The sequence below is a fragment of the Lampetra planeri genome, chromosome 23 (genome assembly GCF_965212315.1).
Source record: "Lampetra planeri chromosome 23, kcLamPlan1.2.h2, whole genome shotgun sequence".
Classification (NCBI taxonomy): Eukaryota; Metazoa; Chordata; class Hyperoartia; order Petromyzontiformes; family Petromyzontidae; genus Lampetra; species Lampetra planeri.
In genome coordinates, this window is record NC_136129.1 from 110,155 (window position 1) to 130,089 (window position 19,935).

Below are 19,935 nucleotides of genomic sequence, written 5' to 3' on the forward strand. Positions count from 1 at the left end.
ATAACCATGGAGATGATCATCGATATCATCATCGCGATGTTCATGGAGATGAGCATGGAGATGACCATCGAGATGACCATCAATATGATCATGGAGATGATCATGGAGATAACCATCGAGATGATCATGGAAATGATCATGAAGATGACCTTCAAGATGATCATGGAGATGACCATCGAGATGATTATGGAGATGACCATCGAGATGACCATCGAGATGTTCATGGAGATGAGCATGGAGATGACCATTGAGGTGACCATCGAAATGATCATGGAGATGACCATCGAGATGACCATCGAGATGATTATGGAGATGACCATCGAGATGACCATCGAGATGACCATCGAGATGATCATGGAGATGACCATCGAGATGATTATGGAGATGACCATCGAGATGACCATCGAGATGATTATGGAGATGACCATCGAGATGATCATGGAGATGACTATTGAGATGATCATCGAAATGATCATGGAGATGACCATCGAGATGATCATGGAAATGACCATCGACATGATCATGGAGATGACTATCAAGATGACCATCGAAATGATCATGGAGATGACTATCGAGATGACCATCGAGATGGCCATCGAGCTGATCATGGAGATGATCATGGAGATGACCATCGAGATGATTCTGGAGATGACCATGGAGATGACCATCGAGATGACCATGAAGATGACTATCGAGATGACCATCGAGATGATTATGTAGATGACCATGGAGATGATCATTGATATGACCATCAAGATGACCATGGAGATGATCATCGATATCATCATCGAGATGTTCATGGAGATGAGCATGGAGATGACCATCGAGATGACCATCGATATGATCATGGAGATGATCATGGAGATAACCATCGAGATGATCATGGAGATGATCATGAAGATGACCTTCAAGATGATCATGGAGATAACCATCGAGATGACCATCGAGATGTTCATGGAGATGAGCATGGAGATGACCATCGAGGTGACCATCGAAATGATCATGGAGATGACTATCGAGATGACCATCGAGATGATCATGAAGATGATCATGAAGATGACCTTCAAGATGATCATGGAGATGACCATCGAGATGATTATGGAGATGACCATCGAGATGACCATCGAGATGACCATCGAGATGATCATGGAGATGACCATCAAGATGATTATGGAGATGACTATCAAGATGACCATCGAGATGATTATGGAGATGATCATGGAGATGACCATCGAGATGACCATGGAGATGACCATCGAGATGATCATAGAGATGACAATGGAAATTACCATCGAGATGACCATCGAGATGATCATGGAGGTGACCAACGAGATGATTATGGAGATGACCATCGAGATGACCATCGAAATGACCATCGAGATGATCATGGAGATGACCTTCGAGATGATTATGGAGATGACTATCGAGATGACCATCGAGATGATTATGGAGATGATCATGGAGATGACCATCGAGATGACCATGGAGATGACCATCGAGATGATCATAGAGATGACAATGGAAATTACCATCGAGATGACCATCGAGATAATCATGGAAATGACCATGGAGATGACCATGGAGATGACCATCGAGATGACCATGAAGATGACTATCGAGATGACCATCGAGATGATTATGTAGATGACCATGGAGATGATCAATGATATGACCATCAAGCTGGCCATGGAGATGATCATCGATATCATCATCGAGATGTTCATGGAGATGAGCATGGAGATGACCATCGAGATGACCATCGATATGATCATGGAGATGATCATGGAGATAACCATCGAGATGATCATGGAGATGATCATGAAGATGACCTTCAAGATGATCATGGAGATGACCATCGAGATGATTATGGAGATGACCATCGAGATGACCATCGAGATGTTCATGGAGATGAGCATGGAGATGACCATCGAGGTGACCATCGAAATGATCATGGAGATGACCATCAAGATGACCATCGAGATGATTATGGAGATGACCATCGAGATGATTATGGAGATGACCATCGAGATGATCATGGAGATGACCATCGAGATGATCATGGAAATGACCATCGACATGATCATGGAGATGACTATCGAGATGACCATCGAAATGATCATGGAGATGACTATCGAGATGACCATCGAGATGGCCATCGAGCTGATCATGGAGATGATCATGGAGATGACCATCGAGATGATTCTGGAGATTATTATGGAGATGACCATCAAGATGACCAATGAGATGCCCATCAAGATGACCAAAGATATAATCATGGAAATGACCATGGAGATGACCATGGAGATGACCATCGAGATGACCATGAAGATGACTATCGAGATGACCATCGAGATGATTATGTAGATGACCATGGAGATGATCATTGATATGACCATCAAGATGACCATGGAGATGATCATCGATATCATCATCGAGATGTTCATGGAGATGAGCATGGAGATGACCATCGAGATGACCATCGATATGATCATGGAAATGATCATGGAGATAACCATCGAGATGATCATGGAGATGATCATGAAGATGACCTTCAAGATGATCATGGAGATAACCATCGAGATGACCATCGAGATGTTCATGGAGATGAGCATGGAGATGACCATAGAGGTGACCATCGAAATGATCATGGAGATGACTATCGAGATGACCATCGAGATGATCATGAAGATGATCATGAAGATGACCTTCAAGATGATCATGGAGATGACCATCGAGATGATTATGGAGATGAACATCGAGATGACCATCGAGATGACCATCGAGATGATCATGGAGATGACCATCGAGATGATTATGGAGATGACTATCGAGATGACCATCGAGATGATTATGGAGATGATCATGGAGATGACCATCGAGATGACCATGGAGATGACCATCGAGATGACCATCGAGATGACCATCGAGATGATCATGGAGATGACCATCGAGATGATTATGGAGATGACTATCGAGATGACCATCGAGATGATTATGGAGATGACCATCGAGATGACCATCGAGATGACCATCGAGATGATCATGGAGATGACCATCGAGATGATTATGGAGATGACTATCGAGATGACATTCGAGATGATTATGGAGATGATCATGGAGATGACCATCGAGATGACCATGGAGATGACCATCGAGATGATCATAGAGATGACAATGGAAATTACCATCGAGATGACCATCGAGATGATCATGGAGGTGACCATCGAGATGATTATGGAGATGACCATCGAGATGACCATCGAAATGACCATCGAGATGATCATGGAGATGAGCTTCGAGATGATTATGGAGATGACTATCGAGATGACCATCGAGATGATTATGGAGATGATCATGGAGATGACCATCGAGATGACCATGGAGATGACCATCGAGATGATCATAGAGATGACAATGGAAATTACCATCGAGATGACCATCGAGATAATCATGGAAATGACCATGGAGATGACCATGGAGATGACCATCGAGATGACCATGAAGATGACTATCGAGATGACCATCGAGATGATTATGTAGATGACCATGGAGATGATCATTGATATGACCATCAAGCTGGCCATGGAGATGATCATCGATATCATCATCGATATGATCATGGAGATGATCATGGAGATAACCATCGAGATGATCATGGAGATGATCATGAAGATGACCTTCAAGATGATCATGGAGATGACCATCGAGATGATTATGGAGATGACCATCGAGATGACCATCGAGATGTTCATGGAGATGAGCATGGAGATGACCATCGAGGTGACCATCGAAATGATCATGGAGATGACCATCAAGATGACCATCGAGATGATTATGGAGAAGACCATCGAGATGATTATGGAGATGACCATCGAGATGATCATGGAGATGACCATCGAGATGATCATGGAAATGACCATCGACATGATCATGGAGATGACTATCGAGATAACCATCGAAATGATCATGGAGATGACTATCGAGATGACCATCGAGATGGCCATCGAGCTGATCATGGAGATGATCATGGAGATGACCATCGAGATGATTATGGAGATTATTATGGACATGACCATCAAGATGACCAATGAGATGCCCATCAAGATGACCATAGAGATAATCATGGAAATGACCATGGAGATGACCATGGAGATGACCATCGAGATGACCATGAAGATGACTATCGAGATGACCATCAAGATGATTATGTAGATGACCATGGAGATGATCATTGATATGACCATCAAGATGACCATGGAGATGATCATCGATATCATCATCGAGATGTTCATGGAGATGAGCATGCAGATGACCATGGAGATGACCATCGAGATGATTATGGATATGAACATCGAGATGACCATCGAGATGTTCATGGAGATGAGCATGGAGATGACCATCGAGGTGACCATCGAAATGATCATGGAGATGACTATCGAGATGACCATCGAGATGATCATGAAGATGATCATGAAGATGACCTTCAAGATGATCATGGAGATGACCATCGAGATGATTATGGAGATGACCATCGAGATGACCATCGAGATGACCATCGAGATGATCATGGAGATGACCATCGAGATGATTATGGAGATGACTATCGAGATGACCATCGAGATGATTATGGAGATGATCATGGAGATGACCATCGAGATGACCATGGAGATGACCATCGAGATGATCATAGAGATGACAATGGAAATTACCATCGAGATGGCCATCGAGATGATCATGGAGATGACCATCAAGATGATCATGGAGATGACTATCGAGATGACCATCGAGATGACCATCGAGCTGACCATCGAGCTGATCATAGAGATGATCATGGAGATGACCATCGAGATGATTATGGAGATTATTATGGAGATGACCATCAAGATGACCAATGAGATGCCCATCAAGATGACCATAGAGATAATCATGGAAATGACCATGGAGATGACCATGGAGATGACCATGGAGATGATCATCGATATCATCATGGAGATGACCATGGAAATGACGATCGTGACCATCGAGATGATCATGGAGATGATAATGGAGATGATCATGGAGATAACTATCGAGATGTTCATGAAGATGAGCATGGAGATGACCATCGAGATGACCATCGATATGATCATGGAAATGATCATGGAGATGATCATGAAGATGACCTTCAAGATGACCAGGGAGATGATCATCGATATCATCATCGAGATGTTCATGGAGATGAGCATGGAGATGACCATCGAGATGACCATCGATATGATCATGGAGATGATCATGGAGATGACCATCGAGATGATTATGGAGATGACCATCGAGATGACCATCGAGATGTTCATGGAGATGAGCATGGAGATGACAATCGAGGTGACCATCGAAATGATCATGGAGATGACCATCGAGATGCCATCGAGATGATCATGGAGATGACCTTCAAGATGATCATGGAGATGACCATCGAGATGATTATGGAGATGACCATCGAGATGACTATCGAGATGACCATCGAGATGATCATGGAGATGACCATCGAGATGACCATGGAGATGACCATCGAGATGATCATAGAGATGACAATGGAAATGACCATCGAGATCACCATTGAGATCATCATGGAGATGACCATCGAGATGATCATGGAGATGACTATCGAGATGACCATCGAGATAACCATCGAGCTGATCATAAAGATGATCATGGAGATGACCATCGAGATGATTATGGAGATTATTATGGAGATGACCATCAAGATGACCAATGAGATGCCCATCAAGATGACCATAGAGATAATCATGGAAATGACCATGGAGATGAATATGGAGATGACCATGGAGATGATCATCGATATCATCATGGAGATGACCATGGAAATGACGATCGTGACCATCGAGATGATCATGGAGATAACCATCGAGATGTTCATGGAGATGAGCATGGAGATGACCATCGAGATGACCATCGATATGATTATGGTAATGATCATGGAGATGATTATGAAGATGACCTTCAAGATGATCATGGAGATGACCATCGATATGATTATGGAGATGACCATCGAGATGACCATCGAGATGATCATGGAGATGATCATGAAGATGACCTTCAAGATGATCATGGAGATGACCATCGATATGATTATGGAGATGACCATCGAGATGACCATCGAGATGATTATGGAGATGATCATGGAGATCACCATCGAGATGACCATGGAGATGACCATCGAGATGATCATAGAGATAACAATGGAAATGACCTTCGAGATGACCATCGAGATGATCATGAAGATGACCATCGAGATGATAATTGAGATGACCATCGAGATGATCATGGAGATGATCATCGAGATGATCATGGAAATGACCTTTGAGATGACCATCGAGATGATCATGGAGATGACCATCGAGATGATCATGGAGGTGACTATCGAGATGACCATCGAAATAATCATGGAGATGACTATCGAGATGACCATCGAGATGGCCATCGAGCTGATCATGCAGATGATCATGGAGATGACCATCGAGATTACCATGGAGATGACCATCGAGATGATCATAGAGATGACAATGGAAATGACCATCGAGATGACCATCGAGATGATCATGAAGATGACCATCGAGATGATCATGGAGATGACTATCGAGATGACCATCGAGATGACCATCGAGCTGATCATAGAGATGATCATGGTGATGACCATCGAGATGATCAATGAGATGCCTATCAAAATGACCATAGAGATAATCATGGAAATGACCATGGAGATGACCATGGAGATGACCATGGAGATGACCATCGAGATGACCATTGAGATGACCATCGAGCTGGTCATGGAGATAATCATGGAGATGACCATCGAGATGGCCATGGAGATGATCATCGATATCATCATGGAGATGACCATGGAAATAACGATCGTGACCATCGAGATCATCATGGAGATGATATTGGAGATCATCATGGAGATAACCATCGAGATGTTCATGGAGATGAGCATGGAGATGACCATCGAGATGACCATCGATATGATCATGGAGATGACCATCGAGATGACCATCGAGATAATCATGCAGATGATCATCGATATGATTATGGAGATGACCATCGAGATGACCATCGAGATGATTATGGAGATGATCATAGAGATCACCATCGAGATGACCATGGAGATGACCATCGAGATGATCATGGAGATGACCATTCAGATGATCATGGAGATGGCTATCGAGATGACCATCGAGATGATCATGGAGATGACCATCGAGATGATCACGGAGATGACTATCGAGATGACCATCGAGATGGCCATCGAGCTGATCATGGAGATGTTCATGGAGATGACCATCGAGATGATTATGGTGATTATTATGGAGATGACCATCAAGATGACCAATGAGATGCCCATCAAGATGTCCATAGAGATAATCATGGAAATGACCATGGAGATGACCATCGAGATGAACATCGAGATGACCATGGAGATGACTATCGAGATGACCATCGAGATGATTATGTAGATGATCATGGAGATGACCATCGGGATGACCATGGAGATGATCATGGATGTGACCATCGAGATGACCATGGATATGATCATCGATATCATCATGGAGATGACCATTTAGATGACGATCGAGATCACCATCGAGATGATCATGGAGATGATCATGGAGATAATCATGGAGATGACCATCGAGATGTTCATGGAGATGAGCATGGAGATGACCATCTAGATGACCATCGATATGATCAATCATGGATATAACCATCGAGATGTTCATGGAGATGAGCTTGGAGATGACCATCGAGGTGACCATCCATATGATCATGGAGATGACCATCGAGATGACCATCAAGATGATCATGGAGATGATCATGAAGATGACCTTCAAGATGATCATGGAGATGACCATCGAGATGATTATGGAGATGACCATCGAGATGACCATCGAGATGATTATGGAGATGATCATGGAGATGACCATCGAGATGACCATCGAGATGATCTCAGAGATGACAATTGAAATAACCTTCGAGATGACCATCGAGATGATCATGGAGATGACTATCGAGATGACCATCGAGATGACCATCGAGCTGATTATGGAGATTATTATGGAGATGACCATCAAGATGACCAATGAGATTCCCATCAAGATGACCATAGAGATAATCATGGAAATGACCATGGAGATGACCACGGAGATGACCATCGAGATGAACATCGAGATGACCATGGAGATGACTATCGAGATGACCATCGAGATGATTATGTAGATGATCAGGGAGATGTCCATAGAGATGACCATGGAGATGATCTTGGATATGACCATCGAGATGTCCATAGAGATGATCATCGATATCATCATGGAGATGACCATGGAGATGACGATCGAGATCACCATCGAGATGACCATGGAGATGATCATGGAGATGATCATGGAGATGACCATCGAGATATTCATGTAGATGAGCATGGAAATGACCATCAAGATGACCATCGATATGATCATGGAGATGATCATGAAGATGACCATCAAGATGAGCATGGAGATGACCATCAAGATGATCATGGAGATGACCATGGAGATGACCATCGAGATGATCATGAAAATGACCATGGAGATGCCCGTCGAGATGACCATCGAGATGATCATCGAAATGAAAATGGAAATGACCATGGAGATGATGGAGATATGATAATGGAGATAATCATAATTGAGATGATCATCGACATGATAATGGAGATGATCATAGATATGATAATGGAGATGATCATCGAGATGATCATGGAAATTACCATCGGGATATTCATGGATTTGACAATCATGGAGATGGCCCTCGAGATGACCGTGAAGATAATGGAGATGATCATAGACATGATCATCAAGATGGCTATCGAAATTATGACTGTGGAGGTGACCACAGATGATCAGAGCTGGCCTTCAATGAGATGACTATCGAGGTGATGACCACGGAGGTTTAGGCTCTCGGTTTCGCCCCTCCACCACCTCCGCCCCACCCCTCCTCCACACGTGGCCACGCGTGGCCGTGTATGTGCACGGGCGCGTGTGGCTGTGTGGCTCTGTACACGTGTGTTCGTGGCGGCATCGTCGTCCGTCATCTCAGCGCCGTGACCGTCGCCGCAGCCCGTCGCCGCTCTCGTGTCGTCTCGTGTTGTCCGTCCGTGCGTGCGTCTCTCGCGTTCTCCAAGCGCCTCTTTTTTTACACCACGATCACTCTCGCCTTCAATAATTACGAAACGCACGGGGCAGGGAGGTGGGTTTTATAGCGTCGATGCAAAACGTTTAGAGGGCGCGGTATCGTTTAGCTGTAGGAGCTTGTATGGGATGGGGGGTTGGTTTTTTAAATCGATTATGATGATGACGACGATGGTAACGATGATGGGTTTGTTACACGAAGGCTGCGTGCGCTCAGCACCAGAAATGGGGTTGGAGGGGGGTGTATAGTTATTTTTTTACAGACGGCACTTCCAAAAATAAGTGTGTTCTCTCGTCTGTGTTTTGTACATATTCTGTTTAGAATAAAAAGTACACACGCGTCCCGCAGAGTCTGTCGTCGTGGTGGTGGCTGACACGGTCGCATCGCAAGGCTCCTGTTGCTCACTCCTCCTTGATGGTCATTCCCAGGCGTGGCAGCATGCTGCTGTTTGGCCGTCACGAGTCGTGGAACCAATTCTGAATTCACGGGCAATTTATTTTTAATCCGCGAGAGAATGCCGCGTTCCTCACGTACCAGGGGTCAGCAACCAAAATAACATGACGGGCCATTGTTTTTGTCTAATTTGGTAAATTATATTTTTAAAAATCTATCTAAATTTCAAGAGCCAGCATGCCACGTGAATACAAGACGGTGGGTCCTTAATAAATAACGGCACGAAGCGGTCGCTTAAAGAGCTGCAAGTGGCTCCAGAGCCGCAGGTTTGCCCGATCCCTGACGTAGACGAATATGATCTCACAACTCCCTTGCATGGAATAAAACGAGAAATGCACGTTCCAAAAAAGGCTTTCAAGAAGGGGACACACGAATGTTGACGGCTAATCCCCCATTACAGGGGGGCAACATCGGAGACTTCTGCACGGTGTAGCCAACGCTCCCCTCACCAACATGCGGAGACAGGGAAGGGTTCCAGTCAATTGTTTCCACCTTCACCGTCACACACAGCTCCCTCCTTCACACACAACTCTCTCCTCTTCATCCACAGCTCTCTTCTTCATCCACAGCTCTATGCTGCCGATGTGCCCTCGTAATCGCCATGGCCTCCTCTCCCATTCCCTCCCTTTAAACGCACTGCTGTGACATTGGCATTTATCGCATGTTTCGGTGAAATGTATCCAAATGAAGTAAAAATCCTGATTCTAATATTTCATGGGTACAGTCAACCTCCTCGTGGCATCTCGAGCGGTGTGCCGCCGCAAAGTTGTGCTAATTAGCAGGATCGACTCTTTGGTTCGGTGCGCCGTGAAGATCGAGCAAGCTCGAAAGTCTCCCGTTGGAACGAAACGGGTTGAGAAATCGCTGCTATCGAGTACGTGGATGAACCTCGGATCGATCGGGGCTGTGGCTCTCGCACAGATCTGTAAGATCGCCGGCGAACGGAGGAACAGCACAGACGTGCGGAATGAACGCCTCGTTCGAGACCCAAGCATCAACCACCGCACACCACCTGGCATGGACAATCCTCTGCAAATACACCGCTGTCACCATGAACCGCACCAGAACATCAACGGAACGATTCTCACGTTTTAACGAATGGAACATTAGAGACGAGACACAACACGCAGCAGCAGTAGTGCGAATGTGGACATGCAACTCAAGCTGCGGACCGTAGAGCAAACCCACACACACGTTGTGATACATGGAGACTCGTAGAGACCCATACGAGACTCGCAGAGAGAGAGGTACATTAAAGACCAGCCACAGCGCAACTCAAGCTGTGGACCGTACAGTCAACCACCGTCGTCTCTTGCTCGAGGGAAAATGTGCTGACGTGACTGCAAGGCCACCTCGTGAGTCCTGTGTCTGTAGACAGACCACTGCCAGTGCAGTCGCATGCAGCTCAATACGAAGCAGTGCTGCTTGAGATTCTAAACTAAAATAAATATATATTTTTTACCAGGTAAGGCCCCACTGAGCTATGTAGATCTTTTTTTTCATCACCGACCTGGCTATCACAAATGATAGCTCAACGAAGTGGCTTATCACGGAGACATTTATGGCAGACACAAATACTCTAGACGCGTGTTTGTTAAATGTAGAGGGAAAACTCGGAGGACCTGGAGACAAATCCACGCGACCACGGGGAGAGAGACACCGTAAGCTCCAAATATACAACAGCAGGCGTCAGCATCGGAACCGAACCCACGACCTCCTGTATACCAGGCGAGGAAGTTAACATCTCGCCACCGTGGCACCCCACACAAGTGAACGCCTCGCCTGCCTCACAGTGGTAGGAGTTTATCGAATAGAAACAGATCAAGTGGCGTAGTGTCTTTCCTATCTGTCTCTCCGCATACACTACATACATCATGAGCTACACATCCACGGGACCAGTTGTGTTGCCGGTATCGACATGGCGATGTAGGCAGAAGAGAGGCGTTTTACCCGGCAATAACGCAGGAGGTGTCAAGACGCCCAAACACCAAATGGACTCACCGATTGCAAGGCGTCGAGTCTGCATTAGCCGCACATTCACGGATTGGTGTTTGCGTCGCCTCTGTGCTGCCGTTCGCCTCCTCATGTCGTTGTTCTCTGGCCTGACAACTGGTGGGTGGGTCAAGGCAATGAAGGAGGACGTCTCTGCTGGAGACCATTGTCGTGTCAGGGACAAGGCGTGCATCATCAGAGCACGTCGCGTTGGATGCTTGACCACAAGCGCGACGTGTGGTCAATGCAGACTCGATGCCCTGTAGTCGGGGTGTCTATTTGGTGTTTGCGCATCGTAACACCTCCTGCGTTATTGCCGGAAAGGATATGAAGACTTTTATATTTTAATCATCATCATGATAATCATTTAATTATATTGAAGCCGTTGAAGTAAACATTGGTTTAAAATAAAAGGGACCGTCTATGACATCCAAAATATCACTTCCAGGAGACATAAACACTGACACATTAACAAGGGGCGAAGTTTCTCCAATGAACACGTGAATGCACATTTGAGCACACTGCACAGAGTTACACACTTCTCCAAACCTTGCACGTTACACACAACAGAGAGCAGCATTATAAGATACAGAGCTACTATTGACCATGGTGAGAATAGTAATAAGAGTAATAATCAGAGGTACTCGCTGGCAGTTGAGACGATGGGGCCACGTGTATTCACTCTCCCTCCCGCCCCCGGCCGCCTCTGCCCACGCAGCAGCGCGCCAAGGCGCGGTGGGGTAAAGTGTGGGCACCCCCGCCTCTTCGAGTCGCTCTGGCCGTGGTGGGAGAGCCGGACAGAGACATCCCTCTAGAGGAGAGACTCTCAAGAGCTCGCTATAGGTGGAGGCCGGTCCGTCAACAGTGGAGCGAGCAAGCAATTGCAGGGCTGCGCCTGCAGCTGCTGCGTCATCGCACTCAACTTAGTCAACTATTTGTATTCCGCCAGGTAAGGCGCACTGAGCTGCGGAGCTCTTTTATCGGAAGCGACTTTGGCCATCACAAATGATAGCTCAACCAAGTGGCTTATCATCGTGTGGATATTTATAGCAGCCATATATTTTGTACTCTACTTTGATTCAACGGGTATCGTACAGACAACACCGCACTATGGGGATAATCCGAATCCTGTATGAACAGATGGTCAAATATTCAGCAGGAAGATTGTTGCAACATCAGCTGTGATAGAAACGTAAATCAAACACCCAACGCACACACACAGATGCACACACGGACACCTGCATTACGCACCCCATACATTGACATCTACGCGGCTTGTTCAATCCACTGCTAGATGAACGCCTCTCACGCACCGTGTTGGTGTGGCTGTGTGACCAAACCTCGTCACGCCGGCCACGCGTGGATGAATCAACTGCTGTATGAGGGCCTACCCCGAAACCGTCGGCGCTCTCTCACAATAAAAATGAAAAAAAGAGAGTAAAATAAACTGTAGTAAAAAAATGTAAATCAATTGAAAATAATAAAAGTTAAAAACCCACGACGTTTCGATCGCAAAACAAGCCGTCTTCATCAAGCGATGAGGCGATGAAGACCACTTGTGTTGCGATGGAAACGTCGTGGGTTTTTTGCTTTTATTATTTCCATTCATTTTATATTTTACTATTTTTAATTTTATTGGGGATTTTTTGCTATCATTATTTTCAATGTATAATTGTATTATAAAATGTTTAATATACATTTTTATTTATTGATTTTTTTTCTTATTTTTTTAAATCTACGTGACATTACCGAAAGAACCAAGAACATGAAGATGTGCATAATGATGTTGATGATGTGGACCATGATGATGTGGATGATGTGGATAATTATGATGTGGATGATGATGTAGATGATGCAGATGATCATGTGGATGGTGATGATGATGTGGATGAAGTTGATGATGTAGATTATGATATGGATGAAGATGATGTGGATGATGATGTGGGCGAAGATTATGTGGATGATGATCATGTGGATGATGATGATGTCCTCACCCTGCGCGTGTTCCCCACTCCACGTCTTCTTCCCCTTCTGCCGCTCAGAGTCTCACCCCAAGCTCGCCTCGCTCTCCCCCTCGCTTCTTCTTCACTCTCGAGGCCTCTCGTTCCACCCTCGCCACGCATCCCCTGAGCCTCCGATCCACGTCGATTTGGGTCGCAGCTGCTGAGTGGAGAGGCCCAAAACGCCGAGCGGCCAACAACTCAGAGCACTGCTCAAGATCGCTCTGCGTGCGTGTGGTTTTGTTCTGCCAAGTGGTCGTTATAGGCCGTGATTCGTGTCGGGGTGAAGCGGTCGCGTTGACCACCGTCACTCACGGGGTAGTGGACCCCCCGTGAGTGACCAACCGTCACTCACGGGGAGGCGGGGGGGGGGGAGATGGCACGAGCCCCCCCCCCCCCTCGTGCTCCCCACGAGCCCCTCCCCGTGCCCCCCACGTGCCTCTCGCGTCTCCAACGTTGTAACGATGACGAGGGACCACGTGCCGAGTTTGAATGTCGCCATGTTGATGATCGTGGTCGTTGTCAAGGGATACGACGGTCACGTGAGGCCGGTAACGGTCACAGAACTCCAGCACGGTGAGAAGACCAGACGTGTTTGTGTGATTCTGCGTCGTCCCTGCTCTCTTGAACGTGAACAGCGGCGACACTTTCAACAACCTGAGAATCCCATCGACCGATTATGCCACGACAGCTTCCCCAAGGTGAGCATCGGACTTTTAAAGGGAAATTATCAACATTTTTACCCCAAAAATGTAAATTTCTCCTCTGCACACGCGCACACGCACGACACATACGAGACAGGCAGCATAGTAGATTAAGCTCAATGTTTAATTATATTCTACATTTGAAATTTTCGTGACTGCAGGGATCCACACTCTTTGGTTCTTTCGGTAAAGTCACGGACTTCAGCAATTGTTTCTTGCTGTGGTTGTCCCACCTGATGACGGACACTTGTGTTGCGCCCGAAACGTCGTGATTTAATTTATTAAAATGTATACCTACGTGACTTTAATTATATTGTACTAGATCTAGAATTAATATTGTACTAGCTTTACTACCCGGCTTCGCCCGGGACTTGGATTATTATCTTCGATTAATACACGGAGGGTGGGGGGGTGCGTGACGTCAGTATGCACACTGCGTGACGTCACTAGGAATACTGCGTGACGTCACCGCTCCCTGGCCGTGCAAAATGTATCCATTAATGTACCCCCTCCCCCAAATACAAAAGTCTATTTTTATATTTTTTCCATTGCGTACTGTCTGGAAGTTACCCACATTCCAAATATCAAGTTTGTTGCATGTTGGGAAGTATGTTAAACATTTCGAACAGACACATTCAATAATGTACCGTTTTTGTATATAGATGAGGTAAAACGATCGTTAAAGTATTTATTCGTCCATATTTGGTCAAAAGACGACGTGAAAATAAATCGACACCACGTCAACAGCACTGCTGGGAAGGGAAACAGATACAATAGATGGGGCTGTTGAAGTCGGGCCATGACCCACGTCCACCTGCACCTATGGAGGCCGCAGTGTCGCTATCGACACGGATCGTGCTGAGTGGTTGTGTTCTGGTCCAACCTGTTCACCACTGCCGACGCAGCAGCAGCACCACCCGTATGGTTTAAATGCGTGATTGGTCGCTTTAAATAACCAATCTCGCGATGAATAGTCACTCAAAAGGCCCGAAACGCCGAGCGGCCAGCAACCAGCAGCAACTTCTAGAGATCGCTCTGCGTGTGGAGGTTTGGGGTTGGGTCAAGTGGTCGTTGAGAGTGAGTGTGAGAGTGTCGGGGTTCAAGCGGTCGCGTTGACCACCATCACTCACGGGGTAGTGGAGCCCCCCGTGAGCGACCAACCGTCACTCACGGGGGGGGGCAGGGGGGGGGGGGCAATGGGGGGGGGGCAAGGGACCACCCGTGAGTTACCAACCTTCACTCACCAATTCAAAATCATGAACTTTATTAATCGTGGATAAATCCGATGAGCTATAAAGCTCTTTTAAACGGGTTCAGAAAATTACACCAATAACAACAAGTGAAAAGTATGAGAAAGTATGTCTGTCTACAGTGGGAAATGTAGAGCCGTGTGTTTGTCCGCAGTGTAAAATGTGATCGCTGTGCTTCTTCTCCTTCTTGCAGTTGACGACCCCCGCGAGGGATCCCGCGGGGCTGTGCCCGGGACCCCCTCCCCGGATGAAGCCCGAGGCACGGCGCGGGTCGCCGTGCCGGAGCTGACGGGAGCCGCGCAGGCGGCGGCGGGGCCGTGTCTGAGGGCGGAGCCTCAGGTGAGAGGGAGCAGCCCTGGGTGGCGGGCGGGGCGGGGCCCGCTGGCGCCACTCAGCCAATCACAACGCTGGGAATGCACGAGTGGGGGAAATTGTTATTATATGACCATGATTGGCGCCGTATCGGGCAATGGTCCTTGTGCAGAGCACGTCAACAGTTGTTAGACCCTTTCATAACGTGGCCTATAGAGGGTGGCCCAAAAGTCAGGACACGCAAAGTTATTGTATTTATCTTAACAAATCACAAAGGGTCATTGAGTTTAATTTCAACAAATGTTAAAACTGATATCCATTACCATTTTGAAATGCATTTAGCACCTTTTTAAATTACAGCTACCTTTTTTGCATGCATAACAACGAATTGAACTCGTTCGTCTTTAGTCAATGGCCTCTTCTTTGAATATTTTGTCAGTTTGAGGTTCCTCTAAAAATCTATCGTCTATATATATTTCAGAGACATTTTATGCAGATCACTTATCGGTTCATGGACTACATTTGATAAATTTTGGAGATAATTCATTCCCACGTGTGTTGGGATGCCAGTCCGGATGGGAGGATTAATTGTGGATGTGTTGACTGTGTTGCTGTGGCAGGGCCCAACCATGACTGTGGCAGCTGGAGCAGAGGGCACCTCGTTCGGCAACGACCTCACGGTCTTGGCCCCCACCTCGTCCAACGAGGTGCTGGTGGCGGCCGACGAGAGGCTCTGTATGCAACCCAGCTGCCTTCCCCATGGCCGGCCAGAACACTCCCTGGTGTCAGCCACAGCACGCGAGAACATCAGCGTGTCTGTGCTGCCTGCACCCCAAGGTGAGCGTGCGACCTCGTGACCTCTCGTTAGGGTGGCAGCCACCAACAGAAGGGCCGCTTTGGAGCCACTGCTGTTGCCCTTCATGAGCAACAGGGGGAGCTCAAAATACCCAGCGCCAACGTGACAGGCACATCACATTTGTCGCTAACTTGAGCCTTACACCTCAATGTGGGGTAAAATATTTCTGGTTAAGAGTAGCAGCACGGGTGCTGGATGGGGCCATTGAATTCAGTGCCATGTTTATCTACAGCATGGGTGGAAAAAACCCGATTTTTCCAGCGGCAGGCATCGGGTTTTTTCTTTAATACAATTAAACCCGATTTCGGGGAATTAAAACCTGGTTTAATGAATAGGAAACTCTGATAGGCTTAGGCTGCTTCCTCCCTCATCGGTGCTGCTATCGTACTCGGGGCCTTCGGGCACGGGGTAGTCGTAGAATGCGGCGGGCAGGTTGGTCTTGATGAACACGAGCTTCTCCACAATCGTGGACGCCAGTGAGTTCCTTAGCTTGGAATGGATGAAGCCCATCGTTGATAAGTGCGGTTCTGCAATTAAAACCAATGAAACCGGATTTCTCCCAATCTCAGATGATCGGGTTTAATAAAAAAAGACAATTAAACTCGATTGTAAAAAACTCCACTGTGCCACCCTTGATCTACAGTGTGAAATGTAGAGCCGTGTGTTTATCCGTAGTACGAAATGTGATCACTGTGCTTCTTTTTTTGCAGTTGACGACCCTCGCGAGGGATCCCGCGGGGCTGTGCCCGGGACCCCCTCCCCGGATGAAGCCCGAGGCACGGCGCGGGTCGCCGTGCCGGAGCTGACGGGAGCCGCGCAGGCGGCGGCGGGGCCGCGTCTGAGGGCGGAGCCTCAGGTGAGGGGGAGGAGCCCCGGGTGGCGGGCGGGGCGGGGCCCGCTGGCGCCACTCAGCCAATCACAACGCTGGGAGTGCACGAATGGGGGGAAATTGTTATTGGATCATGATCAGCGCCGTTTCGGGCAATGGTCCTTGTGCAGAGCACGTCAACAGTTGTTAGACCCTTTCATAACGTGGCCTGTAGAGGGTGGCCCAAAATTCAGGACACGCAAAGTTATTGTATTTATCTTAACAAATCACAAAGGGTCATTGAGTTTAATTTTAACAAATGTTAAAACTGATATCCATTACCATTTTGAAATGCATTTAGCACCTTTTTTAAATTAAAGCTACCGTTTTTGCATGCATAACAACGAACTGAACGAGTTCAACTTTAGTCATTGGCCTCTTCTTTGAATATTTTGTCAGTTTGGGGTTCCTCTAAAAATCAATTGTCTATATATATTTCTGAGACATTTTATGTAGATCACTTATCGGTTCATGGACTACATTTGATACATTTTGGAGATAATTCATTCCCATGTGTGTTGGGATGCCAGTCCGGATGGGAGGATTAATTGTGGATGTGTTGACTGTGTTGCTGTGGCAGGGCCCAACCATGACTGTGGCAGCTGGAGCAGAGGGCACCTCGTTCGGTAACGACCTCACGGTCTTGGCCCCCACCTCGTCCAACGAGGTGCTGGTGGCGGCCGACGAGAGGCTCTGCATGCAACCCAGCTGCCTTCACCATGTCCGGCCAGAACACTCCCTGGTGTCAGCCACAGCACGCAAAAACATCAGCGTGTCTGTGCTGCCTGCACCCCAAGGTGAGCGTGCGACCTCGTGACCTCTCGTTAGGGTGGCAGCCACCAACAGAAGGGCCGCTTTGGAGCCACTGCTGTTGCCCTTCATGAGCAACAGGGGGAGCTCAAAATACCCAGCGCCAACGTGACAGGCACATCACATTTGTCGCTAACTTGAGCCTTACACTTCAATGTGGGGTAAAATATTTCTGGTTAAGAGTAGCAGCACGGGTGCTGGATGGGGCCATTGAATCCAGTGCCATGTTTATCTACAGCATGGGTGGAAAAACCCCGATTTTTCCAGCGGCAGGCATCGGGTTTTTTCTTTAATACAATTAAACCCGATTTCGGGGAATTAAAACCTGGTTTAATGAATACGAAACTCTGATAGGCTTAGGCTGCTTCCTCCCTCATCGGTGCTGCTATCGTACTCGGGGCCGTCGGGCACGGGGTAGCCGTAGAATGCGGCGGGCAGGTTGGTTTTGATGAACACGAGCTTCTCCACAATCGTGGACGCCAGTGAGTTCCTTAGCTTGGAATGGATGAAGCCCATCGTTGATAAGTGCGGTTCTGCAATTAAAACCAATGAAACCGGATTTCTCCCAATCTCAGATGATCGGGTTTAATAAAAAAAGACAATTAAACCCGATTGTAAAAAACTCGACTGTGCCACCCTTGATCTACAGTGTGAAATGTAGAGCCGTGTGTTTATCCGTAGTACGAAATGTGATCACTGTGCTTCTTTTTTTTGCAGTTGACGACCCCCGCGAGGGATCCCTCGGGGCTGTGCCCGGGACTCCCTCCCCGGATGAAGCCCGAGGCACGGCGCGGGTCGCCGTGCCGGAGCTGACGGGAGCCGCGCAAGCGACGGCGGGGCCGCATCTGAGGGCGGAGCCTCAGGTGAGGGGGAGGAGCCCCGGGTGGCGGGTGGGGCGGGGCCCGCTGGCGCCACTCAGCCAATCACAACGCTGGGAGTGCACGGGGGGTGGGGGAATTGTTACAGTAAAATGATAGGCGACGTTTCAGACAATGGCCCTTCTGCAGAGCACATCACAAATCTTTTTTTTTCATTTACATAACGTCGCCTATAGAACGTTGCCCCAAAAGTCAGGACACAGAGTTACCGTATGTAAATTTCGATTTAAAGCTTTCGTGACTGCAGGAATTCATCTTCTTGGTTTTTTCGGTAAAGTCACTTCCCTTCTACGTGACTTTACCGAAAAAAACAAGAAGATGAATTACCGTATGTATTTGAACCAGTCACAGAGGATGTTATCAATATTAATGATAGGTAAATTGTTTACTTTAAAAATAAATTATTAGAACGGTGTAATGTCAGTGTTAAGATAAATTAAATAACCGTGTCTTAACTTTGGGGCCAACCTGTATTTTGCACTCCTATTATGTGTGTGTTGTTCGTTGTTGTAACATTCTTACCCGCCCCGACTGGACATGTGAAAAAGAGCTTTATAGCTCATCGGATTCCTCCCGTATAAATATTCTGACTT